Source organism: Oncorhynchus nerka, linkage group LG4 (assembly GCF_034236695.1).
Source record: "Oncorhynchus nerka isolate Pitt River linkage group LG4, Oner_Uvic_2.0, whole genome shotgun sequence".
NCBI lineage: Eukaryota > Metazoa > Chordata > Actinopteri > Salmoniformes > Salmonidae > Oncorhynchus > Oncorhynchus nerka.
Genome location: NC_088399.1, coordinates 82,536,954 through 82,561,553, shown reverse-complemented (window position 1 = coordinate 82,561,553; position 24,600 = coordinate 82,536,954). Strand labels below are relative to the sequence as shown.

The 24,600-nt window shown below is 44.4% G+C and overlaps 1 pseudogene; it reads right to left on the bottom strand.

The window, feature by feature from the left end:
- LOC115128817 (potassium voltage-gated channel subfamily H member 8-like) overlaps positions 1 to 24,600 on the bottom strand; it is a 149,057-nt pseudogene that overhangs the window by 64,770 nt on the left and 59,687 nt on the right.

Below are 24,600 nucleotides of genomic sequence, written 5' to 3'. Positions count from 1 at the left end.
CCCCACCCCTCTGAACCAGCCCTGTCTCCCCGTCCCCACAGCCCTGAACCAGCCCTGTCTCCCTGTCCCCACAGCCCTGAACCAGCCCTGTCTCCCCATCCCCACCCCTCTGAAACAGCCCTGTCTCCCCATCCCCACCACTCGGAACCAGCCCTGTCTCCCCATCCCCACCACTCGGAACCAGCCCTGTCTCCCCGTCCCCACAGCCCTGAACCAGCCCTGTCTCCCCGTCCCCACAGCCCTGAACCAGCCCTGTCTCCCCGTCCCCACAGCCCTGAACCAGCCCTGTCTCCCCGTCCCCACAGCCCTGAAACAGCCCTGTCTCCCCATCCCCACCACTCGGAACCAGCCCTGCCTCCCCACCCCTCTGAACCAGCCCTGTCTCCCCGTCCCCACAGCCCTGAACCAGCCCTGTCTCCCGTCCCCACAGCCCTGAACCAGCCCTGTCTCCCCGTCCCCACAGCCCTGAACCAGCCCTTTCTCCCCGTCCCCACAGCCCTGAACCAGCCCTGTCTCCCCGTCCCCAAAGCCCTGAAACAGCCCTGTCTCCCCATCCCCACCACTCGAACCAGCCCTGTCTCCCCACCCCTCTGAACCAGCCCTGTTCCCGGTCCCCACAGCCCTGAACCAGCCCTGTCTCCCCATCCCCACCACTCTGAACCAGCCCTGTCTCCCCACCCCCAGCCCTCTGAACCAGCCCTGTCTCCCCGTCCCCACAGCCCTGAACCAGCCCTGTCTCCCTGTCCCCACAGCCCTGAACCAGCCCTGTCTCCCCATCCCCACCCCTCTGAAACAGCCCTGTCTCCCCATCCCCACCACTCGGAACCAGCCCTGTCTCCCCATCCCCACCACTCGGAACCAGCCCTGTCTCCCCGTCCCCACAGCCCTGAACCAGCCCTGTCTCCCCGTCCCCACAGCCCTGAACCAGCCCTGTCTCCCCGTCCCCACAGCCCTGAACCAGCCCTGTCTCCCCGTCCCCACAGCCCTGAAACAGCCCTGTCTCCCCATCCCCACCACTCGGAACCAGCCCTGCCTCCCCACCCCTCTGAACCAGCCCTGTCTCCCCGTCCCCACAGCCCTGAACCAGCCCTGTCTCCCCGTCCCCACAGCCCTGAACCAGCCCTTTCTCCCCGTCCCCACAGCCCTGAACCAGCCCTGTCTCCCCGTCCCCAAAGCCCTGAAACAGCCCTGTCTCCCCATCCCCACCACTCGGAACCAGCCCTGTCTCCCCACCCCTCTGAACCAGCCCTGTTTCCCGTCCCCACAGCCCTGAACCAGCCCTGTCTCCCCATCCCCACCACCTGAACCAGCCCTGTCTCCCCACCCCTCTGAACCAGCCCTGTCTCCCCGTCCCCACAGCCCTGAACCAGCCCTGTCTCCCTGTCCCCACAGCCCTGAACCAGCCCTGTCTCCCCATCCCCACCCCTCTGAAACAGCCCTGTCTCCCCATCCCCACCCTGAACCAGCCCTGTCTCCCCATGTCTTCAGAGGGGTGGGGAGGCAGGGCTGGTTCCGAGTGTGGGGATGGGGAGACAGGGCTGTTTCAGGGCTGTGAACCAGCCAGGGCTGGTTCAGAGCCCTGAACCAGCCCTGGTTCAGGGCTGTCCCCACAGGGAGACAGGGCTGGTTCAGGGCTGTGGGGACTGGGAGACCAGCCTGGTTCAGGGCTGTGGGGACGGGAACCAGGGCTGTCTCCCGGCCCACACCCTGAACAGCCCTGGTTCAGGGCTGTGGGGACCAGCCCTGTCTGGTTCCCCACAGGGGTCCTGAACCAGCCCTGTTCCCCTGGTGGGGATGGGTCTCCCGAGACAGGGCTGTCTCCCGTGGGGACAGGAACAGGGCTGGTCCCCGTCCCCAGGGCCCCTCTGAACCAGGGCTGGTTCAGGGCTGAACCAGGGAGACAGGGCTGGTTCAGGGCTGTGGGGACGGGGAGACAGGGCTGGTTCCCCGTGGGGATGGGGAGACAGGGCTGGTCTCCCCGTGGTGGGGATGGGGAGACAGCCCTGGTTCCGAGTGGTGGGGATGGGAGACAGGGCTGTCTCAGAGGGGTCCCCACATGGGGAGACAGGGCTGGTTCAGGGCTCTGGGACAGGGAGACAGGGCTGGTTCAGGGGTGGGGACAGGGAGACAGGGCTGGTTCAGAGGGGATGGGGAGACAGGGCTGTTCCCCAGTGGTGGGGATGGGGAGACAGGGCTGTCAGGGCTGTCCCCACGGGAAACAGGGCTGTTCCCCGTCCCCACAGCCTGAGACAGCCCTGGTTCCCGTGGTGGGGACGGGAACAGGGCCTGGTTCAGGGCTGTGGGGACCAGAAAGGGCTGGTTCCCCTGTCCCCACGGGGAGACCAGGGCTGGTTCAGGGCTGTGGGGACCTGGGAGACAGCCCTGGTTCAGGTCCCCACAGCCCCTGAACCAGCCCTGGGATGGGGAGACAGGGCTGGTTCAGGGCTGTGGGGAGACCCCTGGTTCAGGGAACAGGGCTGGTTCAGGGCTGTGGGGACGGGGAACAGGGCTGGTTCAGAGAGGGTCCCCACAACAGCCCTGGTTCCCCACCCCACCCGGGAACCAGGGCTGTTCAGGGCTGTGGGGACGGGGAGAAAGGGCTGGTTCAGGGCTGTGGGGACCCCTCTGAGACCAGCCCTGTTCAGGGCTGTGGGGAGCGGGGAGACAGGGCTGGTTCAGGGCTGTGGGGACGGGAGACAGGGCTGGTTCAGAGGGTGGGAGGCAGGGCTGGTTCCCCGAGTGGTGGGGATGGGGAGACAGGGCTGTTTCAGGGCTGTCTCCCCAGTCCCCTGTCTCCCCATCCCCACCACTGAACCAGCCCTGTCTCCCCACCCCTCTGAACCAGCCCTGTCTCCCCGTCCCCACAGCCCTGAACCAGCCCTGTCTCCCCGTCCCCACAGCCCTGAACCAGCCCTGTCTCCCCGTCCCCACAGCCCTGAACCAGCCCTGTCTCCCCGTCCCCACAGCCCTGAACCAGCCCTGTCTCCCGTCCCCACCCCTCTGAACCAGCCCTGTCTCCCCGTCCCCACAGCCCTGAACCAGCCCTGTCTCCCCGTCCCCACAGCCCTGAACCAGCCCTGTCTCCCCATCCCCACAGCCCTGAACCAGCCCTGTCTCCCCATCCCCATACCCCTGAACCAGCCCTGTCTCCCCGTCCCCACAGCCCTGAACCAGCCCTGTCTCCCCGTCCCCACAGCCCTGAACCAGCCCTTTCTCCCCGTCCCCACAGCCCTGAACCAGCCCTGTCTCCCCGTCCCCAAAGCCCTGAACCAGCCCTGTCTCCCCGTCCCCACAGCCCTGAACCAGCCCTGTCTCCCCGTCCCCACAGCCCTGAACCAGCCCTACTCACAACTGAAGGAGGAGGTGAGCAGCATTGTGTTGAATGACATGTCAGTTGTCATAATTGCAGGTACTGCAATGCATTGAGGACATGAATGTGATTCTCCAGTCAGGAAAAATGTCACTTGACACAGAGGCAGCCAATATCAGAGCCTTAAAGGAAGAGATGCAGGCTCTTAGAGATGGATGGGAGTCTCTCCTGTCTGAGGCAACACTGATTTCTACGCAAATGGATGTTGCACCTCAATTTAGCAAGGAACACAGCCACCAGAGGAAAAGGAAGAGATTCCATGACTCTCAAGAAGAGACGGCTCAGGACAGTGCAGCAAGGTGTTTCAGAACACTGCTGTGGACAACATCATAAGTGACTTGGACACTTGGTTCAACACCACTGCAAGAATTGTAGAATAATTTTCTGCTGTTCTGAAAGTTGGTCAGATTAGAGGGGGTAAAGTCCCTTCTGTGTGCCAACCACTGATCATAAAGTATTCCAGAGATCAAAATGAAGTAAGACACCTGAACACTGTATATGCTGCCACTTTCCCCCCTAACTTGTCTCCTGAATGGAATTTGTAAGATGCAGCTGCAGAGCATTTTTGGAGAAGTGTGCATTGCTTTATGTATATTTTGCACACTGCCTGTGACAGTTGCTGGTGGCGAGAGAGCTTTCAGTAAGCTAAAACTGATAAACAACTATTTGAGGTCCACTATGTCCCAGGACAGGCTTTGCAGTCTTGCCATGCTGTCCCATTGAACGTCAGTTAACTAGAAAGCTGGACATCAAAGACTTGATCAGTGACTTTACTAGCAAGACGGCTCGGCGCTGGGCTCTTGGTGAGTAAGACTGAGCGAGGGCCAGTGATAACTGCTAAATGGTATGGCTGTGGATATTGAATCAAGACACACATGATGCCCACAGGCTGAGAACAGACTGAGAACAAGATATATCTCAAAGTAATGGCTGGATTGCCATAAAATTTGTTGTGCACAATCTATTGATTTGGTGACCAAGAGGTCCTTTTCTCTAGCGCCACCACCAGGCCTTTTCATTTCCATTTTGTTTTCCATTTCCACTTTCCAGCTGCTTATTTTCTAGTTGGTATGTATACTTAGTTCAAAAATCTGCTGCTGATTTTATTATTTTGTTTGTTATATAATTCTATAGATGATAATGTTTATTGTATATAGATTTATTTTTTCTACTGTATTATTGACTGTATGTTTGTTTTACTCCATGTGTAACTGTTGTTATATGTGTCGAACTGCTTTGCTTTATCTTGGCCAGGTCGCAGTTGTAAAGGAGAACCTACCTGGTTAAATAAAGGTGAAAGAAAAAAATGTATTGTAATTGAAAAGGTTCATGTATATTTAAGTTATATTCATTGTAATTGAAAGGGTTAATATATATTTAAGTTATATTTATTTTAAGTTATACATTAATGTTAAGAGAATTTTCCATTCAAGAATGTTACATTAAAATGACATTTAGACTGTAAAAGACAGCCTTTAGCACATTTCTTATCAGTCTTGCATCAAATAGTGAATTCCACTGTATGCAGAATGTTGCATGCATGTCCGCACAGTGTTATATTTTCACAGCTCACTGTCAGTAAATATCCTACAGTAAATATTGGACTACAAGAGAGTCGCAAGCCTGCAAAGGTAGAGTTATTTAAAGCTTTGAATGGGTCGATTGGGTTCTGGAGGTGTGTGGTCGCAGAAACTGCGCAGGGTTGGTGTGGCCTGTGGTGGTGGTGGGGCCCAATGTGATATCTTTTTATGGGGCCCAATATCCCTGGCGGCGCCCCTGGTTCCCACCACAAAACACCAGCTACATTACTAAGCCATTAATGTCCTAATCATCATCTAATCATCCCTGACACACAACATCTGTCAGTCTCTGTTTTAGCCAATAGCAGAAACGTGCTGAACAGAAAATATCAGTGAGTCATCATGACAACAGAGGCCCACTTTAATCAACAGGCCTATCTATAATTCATACATCTGTGATTCATCTCTCTGCCCTATCTGAATGCTCTGTTCTGTTATGTCTTTGCTGTCTGTCTCAAAAGCAAACTGCTCCTGAGGCATGATGGGCCACTGTCTCTCTTTTTGTCCTGCTCTGTATCTCAGTCTATCCATCTCTCATGCTCTTTCTCTCTCGTTCTCTCTCTCGCTCTCTTTCTGTCTCTATTTCACCCCCCCCCCCTCTCTATTTTTTAAATACTTTTTCAGCCAAACTTCTTTATGGTTTACACTCTCATCATCAAGCCCTTGATAGTTGAATCAGGAGTGATAGTGTCGGGCTGAAACAATAACCTATAATAACACTCTCCACAAAGGGTGTTCAGATTGCTCACCTCGTTGGAGTCAATGCCGTTGTTGACAGACCATGTGGTCTGGAAGTACTCCAGCATGCGCTGTTTGAGGCCCTGGGGCAGGTGGTGGACCCGGATGAAGTCCTTCAGGTCCTTGGTGCGGGTGTGGTACTGGGACCAGCGAGAGTACATCCTCTGAATAATGGCTGTCACATTACCAAACACCAGGGCGTGCATCAACGCTGGAGAGGAGGGATGGCGGGAAAGAGGGAGGGGGGAAGGGAGGGACAGAAGGGCGGAGGGATTGGTGGGCAGGCAGGCAGGCCGAGGACAGACAGACAGGAGGGAGGGAGGGTTGGAAAACAGGGTTTTGGTGGGGATGAGTTAGAGGGGCATGATATTGGGAGGTGGGCACATTTGGAGATGGATGGGCAAGATATTTAGAGGTGGGGCATGAGATTTAGAGGTGGGGCATGATATTTAGAGGTGGGGCATACGATTAAGAGAAGATAAAAAAATGTGTGTGTGTGTGTGTGTGTGTATGTGTGTGATTGCCCCCAGGCAGTCGGGGACATTTAACACAGCCAGGCTCATGAGCATTCAAAGGGAGAACACTTGCCACTGTGACCTCATTTAAACCCACAGCCCCAAAACCAGTTCACAACTCTGGTTTGGACCAGCTAAAACCAAATAGAAGCAATCCAAACCAGCGGATCAGCCACAAGACCAGTCCTCATCACGTTAAAACTAGATAAAACCAGACGAAGCTAACATTATGAACATTGCCTGGTGTTCACAAATGTCATTCTGAATAATTCTTACATGCATTAATTGTGATGTGTGTGTGTGTGCGCCCGTGTGTGTGTGCGCCCGTGTGTGTGTATCTCCCCTACCTCCGATGAGCATTGTGCAGATAGAGAAGATCTTCTCAGCGTCGGTGTTGGCCGACACGTTGCCGAAGCCCACGCTGGTCAGACTGGACAGGGTGAAGTAGAGAGAAGCGATGTAGACACTCCTCAGAGAGGGACCGCTCAGCCCCGTTCCGTTCACTTCCCCCAGGGGGTCATAGGGAGACTCCAGACGCTTCCCCAACTCATGAAGCCAGCCTGGAGACAGAGAGGAGGGAGGGAAAGATGGGCTTTGTTCCAATTCTCTACCCTTCTCTACCCTTCTCTACCCTTCTCTCGCTCAAAGTGTACACTCGTACACTCCGTCATGATTTAGAAGAAGTGTAAGGAATGGTGGAAACTTCCTCCAGTCATGATTTAGAAGAAGTGTAAGGAATGGTGGAAACTTCCTCCAGTCATGATTTAGAAGAAGTGTAAGGAATGGTGGAAACTTCATCCAGTCATGATTTAGAAGAAGTGTAAGGAATGGTGGAAACTTCCTCCGGTCATGATTTAGAAGAAGTGTAAGGAATGGTGGAAACTTCCTCCAGTCATGATTTAGAAGAAGTGTAAGGAATGGTGGAAACTTCCTCCAGTCATGATTTAGAAGAAGTGTAAGAAATGGTGGAAACTTCCTCCAGTTATGATTTAGAAGAAGTGTAAGGAATGGTGGAAACTTCCTCCAGTCATGATTTAGAAGAAGTGTAAGGAATGGTGGAAACTTCCTCCAGTCATGATTTAGAAGAAGTGTAAGGAATGGTGGAAACTTCCTCCAGTCATGATTTAGAAGAAGTGTAAGGAATGGTGGAAACTTCATCCAGTCATGATTTAGAAGAAGTGTAAGGAATGGTGGAAACTTCCTCCTCCTCATGATTTAGAAGAAGTGTAAGGAATGGTGGAAACTTCCTCCGGTCATGATTTAGAAGAAGTTAAGAATGGTGGAAACTTCCTCCAGTCATGATTTAGAAGAAGTGTAAGGAATGGTGGAAACTTCCTCCAGTCATGATTTAGAAGAAGTGGTGGAAACTTCCTCAGTCATGATTTAGAAGAAGTGTAAAATGGTGGAAACTTCCTCCAGTCATGATTTAGAAGAAGTGTAAGGAATGGTGGAAACTTCCTCCGGTCATGATTTAGAAGAAGTGTAAGAAATTTAGGTGTAAGAAATGGTGGAAACTTCTCCAGTTATGATTTAGAATGTAAGGAATGGTGGAAACTTCCTCCAGTCATGATTTAGAAGAAGTGTAAGGAATGGTGGAAACTTCCTCCAGTCATGATTTAGAAGAAGTGTAAGGAATGGTGGAAACTTCCTCCGGTCATGATTTAGAAGAAGTGTAAGGAATGGTGGAAACTTCCTCCGGTTATGATTTAGAAGAAGTGTAAGGAATGGTGGAAACTTCCTCCGGTCATGATTTAGAAGAAGTGTAAGGAATGGTGGAAACTTCCTCCAGTTATGATTTAGAAGAAGTGTAAGGAATGGTGGAAACTTCCTCCAGTCATGATTTAGAAGAAGTGTAAGGAATGGTGGAAACTTCCTCCAGTCATGATTTAGAAGAAGTGTAAGGAATGGTGGAAACTTCCTCCGGTCATGATTTAGAAGAAGTGTAAGGAATGGTGGAAACTTCCTTCGGTCATGATTTAGAAGAAGTGTAAGGAATGGTGGAAACTTCCTCCAGTCATGATTTAGAAGAAGTGTAAGGAATGGTGGAAACTTCCTCCAGTTATGATTTAGAAGAAGTGTAAGGAATGGTGGAAACTTCCTCCAGTCATGATTTAGAAGAAGTGTAAGGAATGGTGGAAACTTCCTCCAGTCATGATTTAGAAGAAGTGTAAGGAATGGTGGAAACTTCCTCCAGTCATGATTTAGAAGAAGTGTAAGGAATGGTGGAAACTTCCTCCAGTCATGATTGTGAGGGGTGGAGAATCAGAACACAGTCATAGGCTTTGTCCAAAATGTCTTCATTTGCTCTAGATAGTGCATAACTTTTCACCAGAGCATTACACTATATCGGGCAGGGGTCTCCAAGAGGTCGATTGTGAGCTACCAATAGCTCGCAGCCTACCGATGAGTAACTCTCCAAACAATTCTGCATGTATTTTTCACGTGTTCCACCACAAACTATCATAAACAAATCTCACATGTATCAGACACCTCAAGCTCCTGGCTACTATCAATCAAATCCACATTGACATTATCCCGCCCCTGGTTAGCCACAATTAACTTAAAAAGTAACCATATCTGCCCATTCATTTCCAGCAGTAATGCCCCTTTACGTCTGTGTGGTGCACGTGTTTGTCTTTTATTCACTTAGTGTCGCCAGTTAGTGTTAAACAGAAAGACAAAAAGAAATAAACACTATAAAATCTTTCCCCAAAACATTCATGATTATTTGTATCATTCGGGTGGGCTTTTGTTTTTTGCAAACTCTGTCATGACATATGCAGCAGCAAAAACATAGCTACTCCAGCACATTCTTCTCTCGCCAAAGAAGCATTTAAAGGGGTATTTCACTCAAAGATCAACATTTGTTTGTTTTTACCCAACCCTCAAATTTTGTCTTCTGATGTTATTTTAAGAAAGGACATGGACTCAGACCATCCAATGTCATTGTTTCTACATGAATAATTGTAATTTGTAGAGAGAAAACAGAACAAAAATTTACCAAGAAAACCTGAATTCGGGAAAATACAAAGAGAGGGCCTATTGAAAGCTAGGATTTTTTTTAAATCAGAAGCTCACAACATATTTAATCATTTAAATATTAAGGCACAACCTCAACGAGCAACATCACACAAATAATCCCGCACAAACCTAAGCAGGCAACAGGGGTAATTAAACACACAGAAATTAAAGCAAATTAAACCAGGTGAGAAAAAACAAAGACAAAACAAATGGAGAAGGAAAAATGTGTCAGTGATGGCGAGTAGGCTGGCGACGCTTAGCGCCGAGCGCCGCCCGAACAGGGAGAGGAACCACCTTCGGTGGAAGACGTGACAGGTGGATTGTCATCATATCTCAGGCTGATTGATTTGTGTGGATAAGATAAAGATATGCAATAATAACTGTATCAAATAAATAATTCAAATACTGAGCTATATTGTATGCAAAAAAATTTGGGAAGCTATATTATTTTATACTAATACAATTGCTCATAAAAATATAAACAAGTAATGCTTTTTTGCTTTCTACGGGTATGATTACGGATAAACCTGAATGAATGAGTGAGAAAATTACGGAGGGTCAAAGATCATACCTACATTAATGTGGATGCTACCATGATTAAGGATAATCCTGAACTAATCCTGAATAATGATGAGTGAGAAAGTTATAGAGGGTCAAAGATCATACCTTAAACATGCTAACCTCCCATGTTATTGGTAATGGTGAGAGGTTAGCATGTCTGGGGTTATAATCTTTGACCCGCTGTAACTTTTTCCTCATTATTCACGATCCATTCAGGATTATCCGTAATCATGGTTGCATCCACATTATGTACAAGTGTTTAAAAATGTATTTTATTCCTATTTATTATAAAAGTGACTCCAAAATGTCATAAATTATTTACCATTGTTTTTTACAATAATCTCATTTCAATCGTTTTTTGCATAAAATATAGCTCAGTATTTTAATTATTTATTTTATACAGTCATTTTTGCTCATCTTCATCAAGGGTGTCAATCATTTCAGACCCCACTGTATATACAGTATACCCTGAGTATACCAGACATTAAGAACACCTGGCTGGATGTCCTTTGGGTGGTGGACCAATTTTGATATACACAAGAAACTGTTGAGCGTGAAAAACTCAGCAGCGTTGCAGTTCTTGGCACAAACCGATGCGCCTGTCGCAGTCCATGTAGGGTCAAATGACATTAGGAGGGCTAGCTCGGAACTGCTGAAAATGCATTTTAAGAACTGATTCTTGCTCTGAAAGATTCCAAAAAGTGGGCAATTATTTCAGCCCTGGTACCATCGCTGGGCCGCGGCTGTGAAAGATTCAGCAGGCTAGTAGCATTAAACACTTGGCCTAAAGACAACTGTAGTTCTGTTGGCATAACTCTTATAGATAACTTTGACACCTTTTGGTCCATCCAAATCATCTTGGCTCCTGGACCCTGTCCGTGCATTTCAAGGCTGCGTTGAGACAATGACTTATCATTGACCCAAGCCCTGCTCAGACAATCCTTACCATTCTGTCGCTGAGTTGTCGTAGTGCTGCTGAAAATTTACATTGTCCCAGGGGCGTTGGCAGTCATAATGTAAGTCACCTCATTTATGTACCTCTAACTCCCTTGAATGCTTCTGTCAATCCTACAGCTTTTGTATGCCGTAATTATGCGCCTATGAACATGGGTTATATTGTTAGCACTGGGCGGTGTGCCCTAGTAGGAAATTCACTGTGTGCAGCTCACCCTGCACTATCAGCTCAAACATAAATACCATTGTCATGTCTACCTCTCATACGCCTCCCAATAAAGCAATAAAGACTATCAAGAATCCCAGAAAAGTGCTACAAATTGCCCACATTAACATACATAGCCTAAGAAACAAGGTTCGTGAAATTGATCACTTTCTAGTAACATAACATTCATATACTGACTACCTCTGAAACTCACTTAGATAATACCTTTGATGATACAGTGGTATGCAATACATGGTTTCAACATCTGCAGAAGAGACCGGGTTGCCTATTGTGGAGGTGTTGCAGTGTATGTTCAGAGTCATATTCCTGTAAAGCTTAGAGACGATCTCATGTCAAACGGTGTTGAAGTAATATAGCTACAGGTTCACCTGCCTCACCTAAAGCTCTTTCTTGTGGGTAGCTTCTATAGACCACCAAGTGCTAACAGCCAGTATCTGGATAATATGTGTGAAATCCTTGATAATGTGTTTGATATCAACAGAGAGGTATATTTTCTGGGTGACCTAAGTATTGACTGGCTTTCATCAAGCTGCCCACTCATGAAAAAGCTTCAAACTGTAACCAGTGCCTGCAACCTGGATCAGGTTATCAGTCAACCTACAGTACCAGGGTACTTACAAACAGCACAGGAATGGAATCATCCATGTGTATTGATCACAACTTTACTAATGCTGCAGAAATCTGCTGTAAAGCAGTATCCAAATCCATTGGATGTAGTGACTATAATATAATAGCCATATCTAGGAAAACCAAAGTTCCAAAGGCTGGACCTAATATAGTGTATAAGAGGTCATACAATAACTTTTGCAGTGATCGCTATGTTGAAGAGGTAAAGAATATTTGTCGGTCTGTAGTGTGTAATGAGGAGCAGTCAGACGCTGCACTTGACACATTTTTGAAATGGCTTATTCTAGTTAATAATAAGTATGCACCCATTAAGGTGACTGTAAAAACTGTTCAATCCCTGTGGATTGATAAGGAATTATAAAATTGTATGGTTGAGAGGGATGAGGCAAAAGGAATGACAAATAAGTCTGGCTGCACAGACGATTGGCAAACGTACTGTACATTTAGAAATCATGTGACTAAACTGAAAAAATAAGAAGAAACTGTACTAAGAAACTAAGATAAATTACAGTGCATTCGAAAGTATTCACATTTAGTTATATTACAGACTTATTCTAAAATTAATTACATTTTTCCCCCTCCAGTCAAAACACAATACCCCATAACCACAAAGCAAAACCAGGTTTTTACAAATGTTTGCAAATGTATTAAATAGAAAAAAGAAAAAACGGAAATATCACATTTACATAAGTGTCACGTTCTGACCTTAGTTCCTTTATTATGTCTTTGTGTTAGTTTGGTCAGGACGTGAGTTTGGGTGGGTAGTCTATGTTCTTTTTTCTATGTTGTGTTTTGTGTTTGGCCTAGTATGGTTCTCAATCAGAGGCAGGTGTCGTTCGTTGTCTCTGATTGAGAATCATACTTAGGTAGCCTGTTTTCCCCATTTTAGTTGTGGGTGATTGTTTTCTGTCTCTTCACCAGACAGAACTGTTTCGTTTCTGTTCGTGCTCCTTGTTATTTTGTTCAGTGTTAATAAATATCAACATGGACACGTACAACGCTGCATATTGGTCCGATCCTTCTTACGCCTTGTCAGAGGAAGACGAATCGCAATACAATAAGTATTCAGACCATTTACTCAGTTCTTTGTTGAAGCAACTTTGGCATCGAATACAGCCTCGAGTCTTCTTGGATATGATGCTACAAGCTTGGCACACCTATATTTGGGGAGTTTCTCCCATTCTTTGCAGATCCTCTCAAGCTCTGTCAGGTTGGATGGGGAGCGTTGCTGCACAGCTATTTTAAGGTTTCTCCAGAGATGTTCGATCGGGTTCAAGTCCGGGCTCTGGCTGGGCCACTCAAGGACATTCAGAGACTTGTCCCGGAAGCCACTCCTGCATTGTCTTGGCTGTGTGCTTAGGGTCATTGTCCTGTTGGAAGGTGAACTTTCACCCCAGTCTTGAGCACTCTGGAGCAGATTTTCATCAAGGATCTCTCTGTACTTTGCTCCATTCATCTTTCCCTCAATCCTGTCTAGTCTCCCATTCCCTTCGCTGCTGAAAAACATCCTCACAGCATGATGCTGCCACCATTCATCAGACCAGAGAATCTTATTTTTCCTGGTCTGAGTGTCCTTTAGGTGCCTTTTGGCAAACTCCAAGCAGGCTGTTATGTGCCTTTTACTGAGTAGTGGCTTCTGTCTGGCCACTATCATAAAGGCCTGATTGCTGGAGTGCTGCAGAGATGGTTATCCTTCTGGAAGGTTCGCCCATCCCCGCAGAGGAACTCTGGAGCTCTTTCAGAGTGACCATTAGGTTCAGTGGTCATCTCCCTAACCAAGGCCCTTCTCCCCCGATTGTTCAGTTTGGCAGGGCGGCCAATTACCCTTCCCCAGATCTGTGCCACGATACAATCCTATCTCGGAGCTCTACGGACAATTCCTTTGACCTCATGGCTTGGTTTTTGCTCTGACATGCACTGTCAACTGTGGGACCTTATATAGACAGGTGTGTGCCTTTCCAAATGTCCAATAAATTGAATTTACCACAGGTGGACTCCAAGTAGTAGAAGTTGTAGAAACATTTCAAGGATGATCAATGGAAACAGGATGCAGCTGAGCTCAATTTTGAGTCTCATAGCAAAGGGTCTGAATACGTATGTAAATAAGGTATTTCTGTTCTTTATTTGTAATAAATGTGCAAACATTTCTAAAAACCTGTTTCTCCGTTGTCATTATGGGGTATTGTGTGTAGATTGACATTTATATTAACACATTTTAGGCTGTTATGTAACAGAATGTGCAGAAAGTAAAGGGCTCTAAATACTTTCTGAATGCACTGTATATAAAGAATGATAGTATAAGGCTTTGGAGCACCTTTAATGACATTTTGGGAAAAAATGCAAACTTGGCCCCATTGAATCAGATGGCTCATTCATCACAAAACGCACTGATAGTGCCAATGACTTTAATGGTTTTTTTCATTGGCAAGAATAGCAAACCTAGGCATGACAAATTCTGGACCTATATATCCATGCATAACTGACCAAATTATGAAAGACAAGCATTGTAATTTTTATTTCTGTAAAGTGAGTGTGGAAGAGAATAAAAAAGTATTGTTGTCTATCAACAATTACAAGCCACCTAGGTCTGACAACTTGGATGGAAAATTACTAAGGATCATAGCGGACAATATTGCCAATATATTTTACCATCTCTTCAATCTAAGCCTACATGAAAGTATGTGCCTTCAGGCCTGGAGGGAAGCTAAAATCATTACGCTACCCAAGAATAGCAAAGCACCCTATACTGGCTCAAACAGCTGACCAATCAGCCTGTTTCCAACCTTTAGTAAACTTTTGGAGAAAAATATTGTTTGACCAGATACAATGCTATTTTACAGTAAAGAACTTAACAGATTTTTAGCATGCTTATAGGAAAGGACATTCAACATGCACAGGAAATTGATAATAAAACGATTGTGGGAGCTGTTTTGTTAGACTCCAGTGCAGCTTTTATCGAACATAATCTGCTGCTGCAATAACGTATGTGTTATGGTTTTACATCCCCTGCTATAATGTGGATTGAGAGTTACCTGTCTAACAGAACACAGAAGGTGTTCTTTAACATAATCCAGGTATAGTCAGGCATTCCCCAGGGCAGCTATCTAGGCCCCTTTTTTTACTTTTTTTTAAAAAACTTATGACCTGCCACTGACTCTGAGTAAAGCCTGTGTGTCTATGTATGCTGAAGACTCAACACTATACACGTCAGCTACCACAGCAAGCGCAACACTTATCAAAGAGCTGCAGTCAGTTTCAGAATGGGTGGCAAATAATAAATGAGTCCTAAATATTTCAAAACTAAAATGATTGTATTTGGGACAAATCATTCACTAAATGCTGAACCTCAACTAAATATTGTTAACAGCACTATCTTAATAGCACTATCAACAAGGCAGAACCTAATTTTATCGCACCTGGACTACTGGTCCAGTCTTACTGCTCATGCAAGCAGTAAAATCTGATTGGGAAAAAAACGTATACAAATATGCCTTATGGAACAGCAGGGACTGTAAAGAGACACACACAGGCACAGACACACGTGTTGTAGATGTGTGTCTGTGTTGTCATTTTCTAACTTGTCTCCACCCCTTCATCTACACTGATTGAAGTTAATTTAATAAGTGATAAGGGAGCATAGCTTTCACCTGGATTCACCTGGTCAGTCAATGTCAGGTTCTTAATGTTTTGTACACTCAGTGTATATAGCATAATTGGAGCCCATAATTGGAGTCAACAATATAGTTTCTCTGAACTGTTTCCACTGTATCCAGAACTGTGAATGCCTAACAGATAGGGCAGCTTGCACAAATGCCAGATGTGCTGGTCCATCTGAAGCCTAGTGGGTCGGTCTAAATTGGGGGTTTTGCGCAGAATGATCCTTATTTTAAATAATGGTAGCCTAATCCACCATTCTTTCCGCTGCAGGATGGTGGAAGGAGGCTAAAGTAATGGGCCTGTGTGTTAGAAACGTCCGGGATGACTTCTGGTCGCAATCCATCCCTGATACCAGGTACCTGAGAACCAAAACTAATCCTAGGTCAGCTCCTATCTATAACGTGAGTGTTGAAACAATCAGCAGGTCCCTGAGACCTCCACCAGACACTTAAGAATGGTAATTGGATATACCGCTCTCACTGACGTGGAATCAGCATTAGAATTCCATAATTGAGATACAGTGCATTAATCCTGCATGACACTGAGGCTCAGTTAATTTGAAAAACAGCATCAGCTTCTCATGGCCCCATCAATACTGACCCAGAATCAGTTTGGAGACGTCAGGGAGAGGTAATTGAGAATAGAGCCTGGCTCATCGATACTGACTGGGGATCAGCCCTAGAGGCCTCATTATGTGTTGGACATTATGTGTTCAGGGGAAGCCTGGGGCCCGGCGACTAGTCATTACTGTGGGACTACGCTACTCTGTCAATCAAAACCCCAGAAACAAATAAAAACAGGACATGTTTTTCCCCAGTCACATTAAATTCCTTCCCCGTGCATGAATATTTTATAGTGTAATGAGTGTCTCATTAGAAATCAGTTGAATCAATAAAATAATCAACACAGCCATTAAAACTGCAAAGCGAGATGCTGGTTGGGAAGCTAATAAACTCAGCAAAAAAAGAAACGTCCCTTTTTCAGGACCCTGTCTTTCAAAGATAATTCGTAAAAATGGGTTTAAACACTGAACATGCACCTGTGGAACGGTCGTTAAGACACTAACAGCTTACAGACGGTAGGCAAATAAGGTCAGTTATGAAAACTTAGGACACTAAAGAGGCCTTTCTACTGACTCTGAAAAACGCCAAAAGAAAAGTGCCCAGGGTCCCTGCTCATCTGCGTGAATGTGCCTTAGGCATGCTGCAAGGAGGCATGAGGACTGCAGATGTGGCCAGGGCAATAAATTGCAATGTCTGTGCTGTGAGACGCCTAAGACAGCGCTACAGGAAGGTGGGACGGACAGCTGATCGTCCTCGCAGTGGCATACCACGTGTAACAACCCCTGCACAGGATCGGTACATCTGAAACACCACACCTGCGGGACAGGTACAGGATGGCGACAACAACTGCCCAGGTTACACCAGGAACACACAATCCCTCCATCGGTGGTCAGACTGTCCGCAATAGGCTGAGAGAGGCTGGACTAAGGGCTTGTAGGCCTGTTGTAAGGCAGGTCCTCACCAGACATCACCGGCAACAACGTCGCCTATGGGCATAAACCCACTGCCGCTGGACCAGACAGGACTGGCAAAAAGTGCTCTTCGCTGACGAGTCGCGGTATTGTCTCACCAGGGGTGATTGTCGGATTCGCGTTACACCGAGGCCTGTACTCTGGAGCGGGATCGATTTGGAGGTGGAGGGTCCGTCATGGTCTGGGACGGTGTGTCACAGCATCATCGGAATGAGCTTTTCGTCATTGCAGGCAATCTCAACACTGTGCGTTACAGGGAAGACATCCTCCCTCATGTGTTACCCTTCCTGGAGGCACATCCTGACATGACCCTCCAGCATGACAATGCCACCAGCCATACTGCTCGTTCTGTGTGTGATTTCCTGCAAGACAGGAATGTCAGTGTTCTGCCATGGCCAATGAAGAGCCCGGATCTCAATCCCATTGAGCACGTCTGGGACTTGTTGGATTGGAGGGTGAGGGCTAGGGCCATTGCCCCCAGAAATGTCAGGGCACTTGCAGGTGTCTTGGTGGAAGACTGGGGTAACATCACACAGCAAGAACTGGCCAATCTGATGCAGTCTATGAGGAGGAGATACACTGCAGTACTTAATGCAACTGGTGGCCACACCAGATACTGACTGTTACTTTTGATTGACCTCTCCCTTTGTTCAGGGACACATTATGCTATTTATGTTAGTCACATGGCTGTGGAACTTGTTCAGTTTATGTCTCAGTTGTTGAATCTTATGTTCATACAAATATTTACACATGTTAAGTTTGCTGAAAATAAACGCAGTTGACAGTGAGAGGACGTTTCTTTTTTTGCTGAGTTTAGATGCTAGCCAAAAACAACCACACATAAGCCATGATATGCTGCCATGACCAGCTGACACTACTAACAAAAACCGCCCACGCACCAAATGTCAGCACCATCCCTGAACCCCTCCAGACAGAACAAGCTGCTCACCAATGTCCATCTCATCCATTGATGTTCAGGGTCTCTAGCCAGGTAAATGATGCTGTCCCTGAACCCCTCCAGACAGAACTAGCCGCTTACCCGGCGATGCCCACCCCTAAGGCGATTCTCAGACATGCTCACCCCTCACTCTTCCACCTCTCTTCCTGACCCCTACTTTTCCCATCTCTGATGCCCCCCCCCCCGTAAGACAGAGCAAGCAGCTCACTGATGCAATACCCAACCAAATCCTGATCCCCTCTCAGACAAAACTAGTCGCTCCCACCACTCACCGATGTCCCAGGAGTAGGCGTTTGCCTCCATCTCCTTCTTGCCGATGACGTACCAGATGCAGGCCATCCAGTGGGCCAGCAGGGCGAACATGGACATGAGCAGGGTGAGCACCACAGTGCTGTGCTGGGAGTACCGGTCCATCTTCTGGAGCAGACGCAGCAGCCGGAGCAGACGCACTGTCTTCAACAGGTGGACTACTGATACCTGGGTGGGGAATGAATGACAGGTGTGGTTCTATTACAGTAACAGCAGAAAAGGTACAGAGGGGAGCTAGTGGCAAGTGTCTTCATCCTCCTCCTCCTCATCATAACCTATTCAACCAAACAACACACCCTCTTGATCATCCTACTCCTCCTCCTCATCATGACCAAAACCACCAACATAGCTAAACACATCATCACCATCATCACCTTTATCACTATCATCACCATCACCACCATCATTATCATCTCTATCATCACCTTTATCGTTATCATCACCATCATCATTATCATCTCCATCATCACCTTTATCGTTATCGTCGCCATCACCACCATCATTATCATCACCTTTATCATTATCGTCACTGTCATTATCATCACCATCATCACCTTTATCGTTATCGCCACCATCATTATCATCATCGCCATCACCTTTATCACTATCATCACCATCATCACCTTTATCATTATCGTCATCGCCATCACCACCATCATTATCATCATCACCATCACCTTATCACTATCATCACCATCATCACCTTTATCATTATTATCACCACCATCATTATCATCATCACCTTTATCATTATCGTCACCATCATTATCATCATCACTAACATCAGCATCACCACCATCATTATCTCAGCATCACCATCATCATTATCATCATCGCCACCATAATTATGATCACCATCATCACCACCACCATCATAATCACCACCATTATCATCAGCGTCACCAACATCATTATCATCAGCATCGCCACCCTCATTATCCTCATCATCCCCACCATCATTATTATCATCATCACCACATCATTATCATCATCACATAATTATCATCATCATCACCAACATCATTATCATCAGCATCGCCACCCTCATTATCCTCATCATCCCCACCATCGTTATTATCATCATCACCACATCATTATCATCATCACATAATTATCATCATCATCACCAGCATCATTATCATCACCACCACCATCATTATCATCATCGCCATCATTATCATCATCATCACCACCATCATTATCATCAGCATCACCACCATAATTTTCATCACCATCATTACCATCACCGCCATCATTATCATCACCATCATTACCATCACCATCATCATCACTATATTTTAGAATAGATCAGCAATATTAAATTCTTTAGAATGACACCAACTGCATCATTAAAGCTCATGGTCATCATCACTCTAATAATCTTCAACAGGAATATAGTTCTCCTCCATGCTTTGATTAAATACAGTGCTGCATATTCTCACACTTCTTTAATTTCCTTGATATTTGAGTGCTTGGTGCTGAAGGCAATGTGAGAGAGAACGAGCTCAGATAGTGATTTCCTGTCAACAGGAATGCATGAACACCGTGGATGCGATCTAAAGGGCACAGTATTGCCTATAGGTCCTACAGGCCCTGGTCAAATGTAGTGCACAATATCGGAAATGGGGTGCCATTTGGGACACATGCGTCAGGGTTCCCCAACTGGCGGACCGCAAGCCGAATTTGGCCCATGGGTGATTTTATAGGAGCCTCCAAGGTTTTCTGAGCAAAAAATAAAGAAACACCAGCAAATCAGCCCCAAGTTATTTTAATTTTAGAACTTTATCATGAAGTATTCCCACACATAATAAAGAGATATATATGTATTATTTTATCTTTTATTTAACTTTTATTTAACTAGGCAAGTCAATTAAGAACAAATTCTTATTTTCAATGACGGCCTAGGAACAGTGGGTTAAATGCCTTAATATATGTGATCTATACAAACGTAAACAAGGTTTGAAATGATTATGTTTTAGTCAAATATTATATCTGTTCTTCTTGTGGTCAATTTGAATTATTTTCCAGGCCCATGACCATCAGCTCAAGAAATAAACGTCCTGCAAGGAAATGAATTTGAGCAGCAATCTTCCTTTGTCGCCCAGGCAGACAGTAAAGCTCTAGCTCACTGCTATAAACTCAGAACCACACATGCTGACACACACGAACGCACTCACACACACACACACTAAACCTATGGCAATAAAGAAGTCCTGAGCCACAGAAAGTACACACACCTGTCTGAGGTCTCACGGTAATTGACCATTATAAACACATATAGCGTCTCCAGGCCTCCACACATACAAGCCGCTGTTCCGCGCCTTTGGAACATCTACATTTAAAAAAGTGGAATAAATCAATTTAATATACACCATCACAATGAATCCATGATTTATTTTAGTTAGGTTTAAAGAAACATTCTGATTAGAAGAACATGAATTTCAGAACACCATAATATGAGTTGGCATACTGCAGTCCTGTGTTTTCTGGCTGTTCTCCATGTCATAGGCTGTAGGCTTGTTCATTTAGCTGACAAGATAAGTCCGATTACATTATTTTATTTTTTATGATTTTATAGTAAGAAGAATATAATTGAACTTAGCCATATAAAATATAAATCATATTTTCCCATAACGGAGCAAGTGCGCATACGAAGTGTGTCACGCCCTGACCTTAGAGATCCTGTTTATGTCTCTATTTTGGTTTGGTCAGGGTGTGAGTTGGGATGGGTATTCTATATTCTATTATTTGTATTTCTATCTGTTTGGCCGGGTAGGGTTCTCAATCAGGGACAGCTGTCTATCGTTGTCTCTGATTGAGAACCATACTTAGGTAGCCCTTTTTTTTCCCACCTGTCTTGGTGGGAAGTTGACTTTGTTTAGGGCACATAGCATTTAGCTTCATGGTTTGTTTTTGTGGTGTTTATTGTTTTGTTCGGTGTCTTTTTTCCAAATAAAAAGAGAACTGTACGCGTGCCACTCTGCACCTTGGTCCTCTTCCTTTAACGGCTGTGACAAAGTGGCTATGTTGAGTAAAAGTAAACATTAGAAACAGGTCCTATATGCTAGATGTATTTGGCAACTTTAGCTATGAATGATACAAACCTTTAGAATGTCTTAGAAATCCAACATATTTTGGCTGCATGATGCGACTATAGGCTATTGATGATTTGAGAAAGTAGCAAAAAAAGCTTGCTCTCTGTTCCTTGCCTCAGGCTGCACAGCTGTTCTCTCATCAAGTGATCTTATTTTTACCCATCAGACTATTCTCAATTGAATCTTGTCTTTACTAATATGTAAGATTAGTTTAGATATAGAATGGCACATAATCAAATGGGCAGAACAGGAGCAGGGGGAAAATACATTTCATCTGTATGCACTTGAATAACGAATGGAGGCTGCTCGCTTTCGAATCGGCCCGTTTTGTAGGCTACTTCGGGTTTATAGCGTAGCATGTGCTTAATATGAGCAGCTGAGAAATAAATATAACAACACTTATTTCACTACATGAATCAACCTCTGCTGGAAGAGCATGCTCTCGCTGAGCTACAGGTGATATTTTGCCCAAGCTCTGTAAGCCATGGGCTCTCCAAGCCTGTTCCTGCACCATCACCACCATCATTATCATCATCGTTATCACCTTTATCATTATCATCACCATCATCATCAGCTACCCAGTGCTTAATTTGGGAAACCAAGTGGAATCTGTTCGGGAACATCGATAGTAACATATTTTCGCAATTAAACATATTTCACTAAACTGTTTCGCGCTCAAGAAAGGAATATAGGACAGAGGAGCAGATGGAAACGCATGGTGGTGAGATATTCTGCATAGCTAAAGGTAAATTGTGACCCAATGAATTATGAAAATAAAATAAAATCACTATTACTACGCATTTCAAAATCAAATACAAATTCACGAATTGTAGGCTAACTATAAGCTTCCCGGCACAATCAATGAACCAACATCATCGCTTAGGGCTGGCTATATGTTCTCTCCCAGACTCATGGATAGACATTTTGGAGCATAGCATAAGGTAACCAGTCCATCCAGTATGAGTAATAATACAGTCCACACTCAAAGGCGATTACTCAAATGTGTTTAATTTTAGAGTATAGGCTTGACCAATTATGTACCAAAGACATATTATGTACCAAAGACATATTAATTTTGGAGTATAGGCTTGATCAATTATGTACCAAAGACATATTAATTTTGGAGTATAGGCTTGATCAATTATGTACCAAAGACATTAATTTTGGAGTATAGGCTTGATCAATTATGTACCAAAGACATATTCATTTTGGAGTATAGGCTTGATCAATTATGTACCAAAGACATATTCATTTTGGAGTATAGGCTTGATCAATTATGTACCAAAGACATATTCATTTTGGAGTATAGGCTTGATCAATTATGTACCAAAGACATATTCATTTTGGAGTATAGGCTTGATCAATTATGTACCAAAGACATATTCATTTTGGAGTATAGGCTTGATCAATTATGTACCAAAGACATATTCATTTTGGAGTATAGGCTTGACCAATTATGTACCAAAGACATATTCATTTTGGAGTATAGGCTTGATCAATTATGTACCAAAGACATATTCATTTTGGAGTATAGGCTTGATCAATTATGTACCAAAGACATGTTCATTTTGGAGTATAGGCTTGACCAATTATGTACCAAAGATATATTCATTTTGGAGTATAGGCTTGACCAATTATGTACCAAAGACATATTCATTTTGGAGTATAGGCTTGACCAATTATGTACCAAAGACATATTCATTTTGGAGTATAGGCTTGACCAATTATGTACCAAAGATATATTCATTTTGGAGTATAGGCTTGATCAATTATGTACCAAAGACATATTCATTTTGGAGTATAGGCTTGATCAATTATGTACCAAAGACATATTCATTTTGGAGTATAGGCTTGATCAATTATGTACCAAAGACATATTCATTTTGGAGTATAGGCTTGATCAATTATGTACCAAAGACATATTCATTTTGGAGTATAGGCTTGACCAATTATGTACCAAAGACATATTCATTTTGGAGTATAGGCTTGATCAATTATGTACCAAAGACATATTCATTTTGGAGTATAGGCTTGACCAATTATGTACCAAAGACATATTCATTTTGGAGTATAGGCATTTTGGAGTATAGGCTTGATCAATTATGTACCAAAGACATATTCATTTTGGAGTATAGGCTTGATCAATTATGTACCAAAGACATATTCATTTTGGAGTATAGGCTTGATCAATTATGTACCAAAGACATATTCATTTTGGAGTATAGGCTTGATCAATTATGTACCAAAGACATATTCATTTTGGAGTATAGGCTTGACCAATTATGTACCAAAGACATATTCATTTTGGAGTATAGGCTTGACCAATTATGTACCAAAGACATATTCATTTTGGAGTATAGGCTTGACCAATTATGTACCAAAGACATATTCATTTTGGAGTATAGGCTTGACCAATTATGTACCAAAGACATATTCATTTTGGAGTATAGGCTTGACCAATTATGTACCAAAGACATATTCATTTTGGAGTATAGGCTTGACCAATTATGTACCAAAGACATATTCATTTTGGAGTATAGGCTTGATCAATTATGTACCAAAGACATATTCATTTTGGAGTATAGGCTTGATCAATTATGTACCAAAGACATATTCATTTTGGAGTATAGGCTTGACCAATTATGTACCAAAGACATATTCATTTTGGAGTATAGGCTTGACCAATTATGTACCAAAGACATATTCATTTTGGAGTATAGGCTTGACCAATTATGTACCAAAGACATATTCATTTTGGAGTATAGGCTTGATCAATTATGTACCAAAGACATATTCATTTTGGAGTATAGGCTTGATCAATTATGTACCAAAGACATATTCATTTTGGAGTATAGGCTTGATCAATTATGTACCAAAGACATGTTCATTTTGGAGTATAGGCTTGATCAATTATGTACCAAAGACATATTCATTTTGGAGTATAGGCTTGACCAATTATGTACCAAAGACATATTCATTTTGGAGTATAGGCTTGACCAATTATGTACCAAAGACATATTCATTTTGGAGTATAGGCTTGATCAATTATGTACCAAAGACATATTCATTTTGGAGTATAGGCTTGATCAATTATGTACCAAAGACATATTCATTTTGGAGTATAGGCTTGATCAATTATGTACCAAAGACATATTCATTTTGGAGTATAGGCTTGATCAATTATGTACCAAAGACATATTCATTTTGGAGTATAGGCTTGATCAATTATGTACCAAAGACATATTCATTTTGGAGTATAGGCTTGATCAATTATGTACCAAAGACATATTCATGCATTTTCTTTTTTATTTATTTGTATCCTCTTTAAAATACATAACTATAGAGAACATACCAAAATTACACACTCCCAGGAATGTCATAAATGATGGATAATTAGCTTCCCTACAGAAAACACACTAAGCTTCACACATTTAGATGGGGGGGAGGGGTGAGAC